The sequence below is a fragment of the Neophocaena asiaeorientalis genome, unplaced genomic scaffold, assembly GCF_003031525.2.
Source record: "Neophocaena asiaeorientalis asiaeorientalis breed wild unplaced genomic scaffold, Neophocaena_asiaeorientalis_V1.1 scaffold16, whole genome shotgun sequence".
Taxonomy (NCBI): domain Eukaryota; kingdom Metazoa; phylum Chordata; class Mammalia; order Artiodactyla; family Phocoenidae; genus Neophocaena; species Neophocaena asiaeorientalis.
In genome coordinates this window covers 24396-33222 of record NW_020175446.1, presented here as the reverse complement: position 1 = coordinate 33222, position 8827 = coordinate 24396, and the positions used below count along the sequence as shown (strand labels likewise).

Below are 8827 nucleotides of genomic sequence, written 5' to 3'. Positions count from 1 at the left end.
TTTTGCATTCACGTCTGAGGTCTGCCTGTCACACGCCCTGGGGGAGCCTGTGGAGCTCTGGGAACAGGACTGGGGCTCCAGGAACACTGTGTCCCCCTGCACCCTGTAGAAGGGACAGCCTGGACTAGTGTGACAGAAGTGACAAGTGGTCTGGAGCAGAGGAGGGTCGCAGTCTCTCCTGGACCAAACTGGTTGGGCTTCTCTGAGCAGTTCCCAACTAGGCCCTGACCCTTCAGGCTTCAGCGTCTGGATTTTCATTGTTCATTTTAGCACGATTCCTGTTGTGTCAGTGTAGTCAGAGCTCCTCAGGCTCAACTTCTGACCACCATCAACATCTGACTGGATTCCTCATCCCCCTTCCTCCCCCTAATGAGGTCTCACTCTCTGGTCTGCCCTCAGCATGAATCCTGTACGTCAGTTCAGTGCTGTGATCTGAATGTGTGTCCCCCAAGCTCCTGTCGAATCCTAATGCCTGACGTGATGGTGTTGGCCTTTGGGAGGTGATGATGTCATGAGGGTGGAGCCCTTGTGAATGGGATTAGTGCCCTGATAAGAGCCCCCAGAGAGCCCCCAGCCCTTCCCCCATGTGAGGACACAGGGAGAAGATGCTGTCTGTGAACCAGGAAGAAGCCTCACCAGACGTTGAATCTGCCGTCACCTTGATCCTGGACGTCCAGTCTCTGGGTTGTGAGGACTCGACTCGTGTTTAAGCCCACAGTCCGGTCCTGTTAGAGCAGCTCAGACAGACACCTCCACCCCTGCTGTTTCCTCTGACTTCCCGTTGGTGGCACCACCCTGCTCCCGGCTGTCACCCCCGCAGTGGGAGGTGAGTCTGATTTGTCCCCTATGTACAACCCCAGGGCAGGAATGAATCCCTCTCGCCTGGATCTTCTTCCGTCTTGACAAGTGTTGGGTGGGACAGCGACGGGACCTAAGGATAGAGGGGTGGCTGCCGTGCGTCCTGTCAGGCAGTGTCCTCATGTGTTTGGTCTCAGGACTGGACAACTCCTGACTTCACGGAGGAGAGCGTGGAGCTGGGATTTGGTGGGCTGTATCGATAGTTGTCTCAGTTTTCATTTATAGTAATCACTAAAATATAGTAAGCCCGTTACATACTAACAAAACATTTCCTGTTTTATGAGAACTGCTTTACCAAAAACAACTCTCCACTGAGAAGAGTAGATTGTACATTTTTGTCATCTTATCCTCGACTGACAGAAGCGAGAAGTGTTAACACCTGTTTCTGAATTTGCTGGTCGTAACAGTACCAGTGCCTGGAACCCCGGCCTGTAACTGGGGGAACGTGAGTGCGGAGGGAATAATGCCCTGGGGCTGATGGGAACCCAGCTGTGACCTCTGGGGCCCCAGGCCACCCCCGGGCAACTCCGTCGGCAGCCTGGCCGGCATGTGAGATCTGTAGCTCCAACCCTGAGAGCAGGGCTGCTGGGGGACCTTCAGCCGAGGGCAGCTGTGTGCCCACTCTAGGACCAGGGTCGCTCTGCCGTGTGGGCCAGGCTGTAGGGAGCAGCGGGACGACGGCAGAGGCTGGGAAGCTGGGGAGACACGGGTGGAGGTGACGGTGTGCCTTGCGGGTACATCTTGCGGGCAGAGCCAGTGGGGCCTGCTGACGGAGTGGATGTTCAGGAATCAAACAGTGGAATCGAGGACGATGCTAGGAGTTGTGACGTAAACAGGCAGTAAAGATGAAGCTGAAGGAAGACAGGCTGTCGAGAAGAAAATCAAAGCCTATTTGGGGTGAAGTGGAGCCCGACGCCTGCCCAACACGGGGGACGAGATGTTCGAGGGAAGCTGGCTGTGCAGCCGGGGCAGAGGTAAAACCTGGGAGCCTGTGGGGAACAGATGTAGCTGAAAGCTGGGCCGGGGGCGCCCGTGGGAGAGGTTGGGAGATGGGGGAAAGCAGCGGGAGGACAGAAGGATGAAGACGGTCACGTTCAGGACCCCCAGGAGGAGCCTCACGAAGGGGGAGCGAGCGAGTGAACGCCGTCAGGGTCCAGTACCAGTGCCCATGGGGCGGGGTGGGGTGGCGGGAGGTGGTGAGGGAGCCAGGCCTGTCGATGAGGGGACAGAGGGCGCGGGGGGCCGCCTGTATGGGAGATCCTTGCCGGGTGTTCCGAGAAGAGGGAAAGTGGCGGTTGGAGGAGTGAACTCCTGGGACCTCTCAGCGTCGGGAGCTGTCGCTGCGGTTGTGGGGTAACCTTCATCAAAGCAGAAGAGGAAACGGTTAGGTGCAGGGAGAGGGCGGCTGCTGAGAAAGGCCTGGACGGGCCCCTGGCGCCAGCGCGAAGAAGCCTTAGACGGGGTGCGGACGGGGCCCTCGAGGCAGCGGGAGATGGTGAACTTGAAGGTGAGAATATCTGGATGTTTTCTTCGGTGCAGAGGCTCAGATCCCCCTCCCCGCCGCCTGGGCTCTGATCTCCGAGACCCTCCGGATACCCTCCTCTTACAGGGCCGACTTGATCTGCCTCTGACCGTGGTGGGTCCCAGCTCCTGCTCTGTCCTCCCCAAACCCCAGCCTGTATCCACACAGGTGCAGATTACTCCCGGGTGCACGGTAAGCACTCATGTACCCAGTAGCGTGTACACATGGTAAAACCTTTACCTCTGAGATCTTGTTTTTTGTGTCCTACCATAAATACCCAGAAGCAGGATTTCAGGGTTATGGGGCAGGTCTGTTAGCTTCCTGAGCAACCTCCCCAGTCTGACAGAAAGAGACCAGGTGATGCAGGAGGTGGACACCTGGAATGACCCCCAGGCTGGGCAGCTCCGTGACCCTGCTGGGCGGGGCCTGGGGGAAGCTGAGCGGGGAGGGTGGTGGGATGCAGGAGGGTGGGCCGTGGGGCTGTGTGTGGACGGAGCCACAGCTGCGGGTTGGGGAAGCCCGGATCCTGCAGGTCCTGGCTGCGTCCTGTTCTCTGCAGACACACGTGCACGGAGGCCTCCCGTTCTGCTCCGCGGGCAAGGATGCCGGCGACTGGGGCGGCCGGCCTGGGAACACGGCCACCTGCCCCTCCCCCAGCGAGGTGACCACACGCAGAGCTGGTGACTCCTGCCCTTCGCCCGCTGAGCGTTCTCCAGAGACACTTCTTCCACTGCTACTGCTGCGACAGATGCCGTCACCTCCGCGCTCAGTTAGTGCCTCCTGAATGCGTACCACGCAGCACGTGCTGCGGGACCTGGAGCAGGTCGTCCCAGGGGGCCCTGTAGCAGCCCGTGTCACAGGGAAGGGGGGGGACCCGGCGGAGGACTGTCTCTGGCTCCCGACATGGCCGGGTCTGGCCCCAGGTCCCTCGCTGGCCGGCTTCAGTTATAACGCCCACCGTGCTCGCCAGTCTGGGCGTGGCCTGGGCCGGGCGTGTCTTAGGCGCCTCCTCACAGCCTGGTGGGTGGGCGGGTGGCTGGCAGAGTGAAGGCCGGAGCTCTCAGGCCGCCCACCCCCTTCTCCTGGGCAGGCATACAGGGCCAGGAGACACACGTGGCCGTGCTTAGACCTCGTCTATCTCAGGAGCAGGGCCGGGGCCGGAGCCCAGGGGGCACGGACCTACCCGCTGTGCCACGTTAACGCTGGAGAAGGGTCACCTGCAGATGCTCAGGCCAGGCTGAGTCCTCACCTCTGAGAGGAACAGCCTGAGGCAGACCAGAACTGCCTCGCCTCCCGGGAAGAAGAGGCTGGAGAGACGGGAAGAAGACCCGGCAGCGCCAGGACAGCGGGGACTGCAGGTGACCTTGAATAGTGTAGGGGTGGGTCCCCTGCCCCGCCCTCACCGGTCCTGTCTGCGTAACCGCACTGAGGTGTAGTCAGCAGCGTTCCTCTCGGATAAACAGTGCGGCGATCCCGAGCTTTGGCGACACGTACATCGTGCTCCACGTACGCTGTGCAGCATCGCCTGTGTTCCCCGTGTTGTGCAGTACGTCCTTCACGCTTACTGTATACGCAGTAGCTTGTACCTCTTGATCCCATCCCCCAGAATTACCCCGCGCCCTGCCTCTCCTCGCTGGGAACCACTAGTTCATTCTCTGAGTGTTTTTTGTTCGCGAGTTTTATTTTTTAGACTCCGCATTTAAGTGAGACTCATACGGTATGTTTTTCTCTAACTTCACTTAGCAAAATATCCTCTATTACATCCGTGTGGTTGCAAAATATCCTCCACTACATGCACTACCTCCACCTCAGCCCCCAATTAAGATGGATAACAGCGCTATAGATAATATGAGGTTTAGGTTGACAGATGGTGAGATGTGATACAGTACTGACGGGGGTGCAAGTTTCTGTCGTGTTAATAGCATTGAGCCTGCTATTAACGGGATGCACTGAGAGCTGGAATGGGGATGGGCCTGGTTTTATGGTTAGGGCTATGGTTGCTGCTGTTGGATTGACTATTTTGGTGATGGTTCATTGGCCGGAGTGCAAGTTAACAATAACTGCTGTTATAAGTAGTGTTGATGCGGCAGCTTGTGTTGGAAGATGCTTAGTGGGTACTTCTGTAGCTCATGGGTTAAATTTTTCTGTTATAATGGGAATAATGGCTAGTGTATTTATTTTGAAGCTGATTCAGATTAATAATCAGTGGGAGCTGGGTATTACAGTTCCTGAGATAACGGTTAAGATGATAATAAAGATGATGGGATTTATTAGTGCAGGAAAGGGCTTCCCTGGTGGCGCAGTCGTTGAGAGTCTGCCTGCTGATGCAGGGGACACGGGTTCATGCCCTGGTCCAGGAAGATCCCACGTGCTGCGGAGCGGCTGGGCTCGTGAGCCATGGCCGCTGAGCCTGCGCGTCCGGAGCCTGTGCTCCGCAACGGGAGGGGCCGCAACAGTGAGAGGCCCGCGTACCGGGAAGAAAAAAAAAAAGTCTTGTTTAAGAGGAAAGAATGGGCGATTTTAGGTGAGATGGTCCTGAAATAAGAACCAGGTGTCTGATAAAGTTCATCAATAGAAACCCGCAGAGATCACGGGCCTGGAGCGAGAGGAGGGACACCTGCCTAGTGGGTCGATGGTCTCACTCGGCCTGGTGATTAAGCTCGTGATCTATCGGATATGATATGCATGTTGACCTGAATTGATTTGACTTAACGTGCTATGTACGACTGACAACGTATATGTTCTATGTAATATCAGTAATACAATTACATGCTTATAAGCACGGGGTAAATGTGTGATTATACATAAAGTGTATTATGTATGATGTGGCACGTATGTATGTACTGATGTGGTGATGCAGATATGCACGAAGTACACACTAGTTTATTGTAAAATGAGGTCATTTTAATACTGAAATAGTACTCAATTTTGTAAATGTCCCATGACAAAAGTTTCAAGGAATAGTGTAAGTAGAATTTCAGCTTTGGGTGCTGATGGTGGAGCTGGAGCTACTTCCTCGAGTCTTAGGGAGATGTGTTGTTCTCCTTCTCTGGTTTATAAGACCAGGATGATGTATCTTCTACAAAGACTCTTCATTTCAGGCGATTGTTTTCCACAATACTGGTTACTGGCATTAGTGCTAGGATTAGAAAGAAGTATAAAATAGATGTTAGTTGTCCAGTGATAAGGAAAGGATGCTCTACATGTTGTCCTCCAATTCATGTTAGTGTGACTAGGTCTGCCACTAGGATTCAGAACAGGCATTGGCTAAGGGGTCAGAATATTGCTTCATTGCTTGGATGTGTGGAGCATTGGGATAAATGCTAGGATTACGATAAAAAAGATTAGGGCTAGTATTCCTCCTAGTTTATTGGGGCTTGATTGTAGGATTGTGTATGCAAATAGGAAGTACGTTCTTGTTTAACGTGAGGTGGTATATTGAGAGGATTTGCTGGGGTGTCGTTGTCGGGGTCTCCTAGTAAGTAGGGTGGGAATAAGACTTATACTATCAATGCTAGAACTAGTAATAAAGCACCTAAAATGTCGCTAATTGTATAGTAGGGGTGAAATGGAATTTTGTCTGTCAGATGGGATTCCTTTGGGGTTATTAGGTCCTGTTTCGTGAAGGAATAGTAGGTGGACGGCTGCTAGTGCTGTAGTGATGAATGGGAGAATAAAAGGGAGGGTGAAGAATTGTGTAAAGAGTTGCTTTGTCTACCGAGACGCCGCCTCAGATCCTATTTGACAAGGTTGTACCGGTGTATGGGATTGCTGAGAGGAGGTTGGTAATAACTGTTGCTGCTCAAAACGGTATTTGTCCTCAGGGTAGTACATAGCCTATGAATGCTGTGGCTATCACTGTAAATAGGATAATTCCGATCTTGCATGTTTCTAGAAAAGCACAGGACCCATAATATAGCCCACGTCCTACATGAATAAGTAGGCAAATAAAGAATACGGAAGCTCCGTTTGCATGTACATACCGAATGATTCATCTCTGATTTATGGCAGATGGGTGTCACTGATCAGAAAGCAGTTATTGTGTCTGACGTTGTGATGTATTGCTAGGAACAAGCCTGTTAAGATTTGTAAAATCAAAGATACCCAACAGGGAGCCAAAATGTCATCATGATGAAATGTTTGATGAGGCTGGAATATCAATGAATGCACTGTTGATGATTTTTATTAATGGGTGTGATTTTCGGATGTTGGTCACTAGTGTTCTTATAGTTGAATAACAACGATGATTTTGCATGTCATTGGCCATGGTTAGATTCCACGTAAGAATAATGATACAACATTTATTTTGAGTCCTTTATGATTTTATGGGGTTTTCTTCAAAACCTTCCCCTGTCTCTGGAGGGCTTGGACTGACTATGGGTGGTGGTGCTGGTTGTGTTGACTTTTGGTGGTTCATTTTTAGATTTAATGTTTTTTTCTTTTTTTAAAAAGCAGGAAAGTAGGATGTATTGGTGTGCCTGAGTAAGGAGGGGACGGCGCCAAGGCCCTCCTGAGCGCAAAGCCTGCCACGTGTCCAGGGGCCATGTCATATTTTACCCCACAGCCATCCGGGATGAGCCATTTTTCTGCCACCATGTCATTAAATTCATCCGCATTAAACTTAGGAAGTCCCCACTTCGTGGTGACGTAGATCTTCTGGAGGCCAGAGCACGTGGACTGGGCCCTGCAGAGGGCCTCAGTCACAAGCTCCTTATCCTGTGCTTGGTGTGGATGTGCATGATGACTTGGCCATCGTGGACCCTGGCCACCGTGCTCTGGAGCTCTCCAAGGGCACCTTGCATCCCTGTCTGCAGCCTAGACTGGGGACGGCATGCCAGTGACGAGTGTGCACTGGAAAGGGCCGAATCCAGCGTCCCTGAGGGCAACCCGTACAGTCCACAGGCTGCACGTACCACCGAGGAGGTGCACACTGGGCCCCCACGGGGAAAAGAGCACAGTTGGCTCAACTGGCTGAAAATTCATGGTACTTTTGATTTATTTAGGGGGGATGTTGGTAGTGTTTGGTAATACGACAGCTGTAGCTACTGAACAGTACTCAGAAGTGTGGGTTCTTAATAAGACTGTCTTGGGTATATTTCTTTCAGGCTTCATAATAGTTTTCAGTGGTGTTTTATGTTTTGAAAGATGAGGAGGTAGAAAGTGTACTTCAGTGGGCTAGGGGATTGAGTAGTTTATGATACAGGTGGTGAGTCTGGAGTTTTAGGGAAGCGGCTGTGGGAATCGCGGCGTTGTACAGCTGCGCTTCTTGGCAGGCGATTGTTGCTGGCTGATCTGATCACTGCTTACTGGTGTTGGGGTTATTATCGGTTACTTGTAACTAAAATCGTGCTCGGGGCGAGGGTTATGAGGAGTGAGAGGGGATATAGCTTGATTAGGCCTTTTTGTTCTGATCCTAATGTAGAGAATTTTATTTGAATAAGGGAGGTGGTTTTTGGTAAAACGCTTTCTAGTCAAATTAAGTCTCGGAGAGAAGATGCTGATTTTTGGCTTGTTGATGGGTTCCAGTAGGGTGTTAGGCAGTGTGTGAGAGTGGGAAAGTATCCTGAGGGGTTGGAAAACTTGAAAATGTCTGAGAAATACTTACATTTTAAGTTTTGAGAAGTAAGATTAAGTTCGAGGGCTAGAGTCAAGCCGAGGATAGTTACAGCAAGGGCAGCTGGTTTACGAAGTAGGGTATAGGTATTTGAGGGACTGTTACTGGAAGAGTATTGTTGATAAACCCTGCGAAATGCTCCCCGTTAATAAGCGTTTGATAGAATAGATGAGGAATGGGTTACTTTCACTCATGAAAGTTAAGGTGGGAAAGCGAGCTTGTCCGAATAATGCAAAGAAGATAGTAAGTACTGTGAACAGCTGTGAGGGATGTGGTGATTAGGGTTAGTAGCAGGGCTCAGCTGTTGGTATAAGACATACTAGCAGTCTTGATAATTAGGTCTTTAGAATAAAATCCAGTACAGAAAGGTATTCCTGTTAGGGCTAGGTTTCTGATAATGAGGGCTGTTGTAGTAAAGGGTATTGCTTTGATTAGGCTCCCTGTTTTTCGAATGTCTTGTTCATCGTTTAGGCTGTGAATAGTAGACCCAGAGCATATAAATAATATGGCCTTAAAACAGGTGTGTGTGTGCAGATATGGAGGAATGCTAGATAAGGCTGGTTAATACCGGTTGTTACCATTATAAGGCCTAACTGGCTTGAAGTGGAGAAAGTGATAATTTTTTAAATATCCTTTTGGGTAAGAGTGCATATTGCTGTAAATAATGTAGTACTAGCCCCTAAGCATTGTGTTATTGTCTGAATAAGCTCATTCTTTTCTGTTAAAGGGTAGAAGAAGATGAGAAGGAAAATACCTGCTACAACTATCGTGCTTGAGGAGAGAAAGGCTGAAACGGGTAGCACCTTCTATTGCTGAGGGAGTCAAGGGCGGAG

General features: G+C 51.2%; 1 pseudogene; it reads right to left on the bottom strand.

The window, feature by feature from the left end:
• Nucleotides 1-7239: 7239 nt before the first annotated feature.
• On the bottom strand, nt 7240-7357 carry LOC112415220 (uncharacterized; annotated as a pseudogene).
• Nucleotides 7358-8827: the final 1470 nt, after the last annotated feature.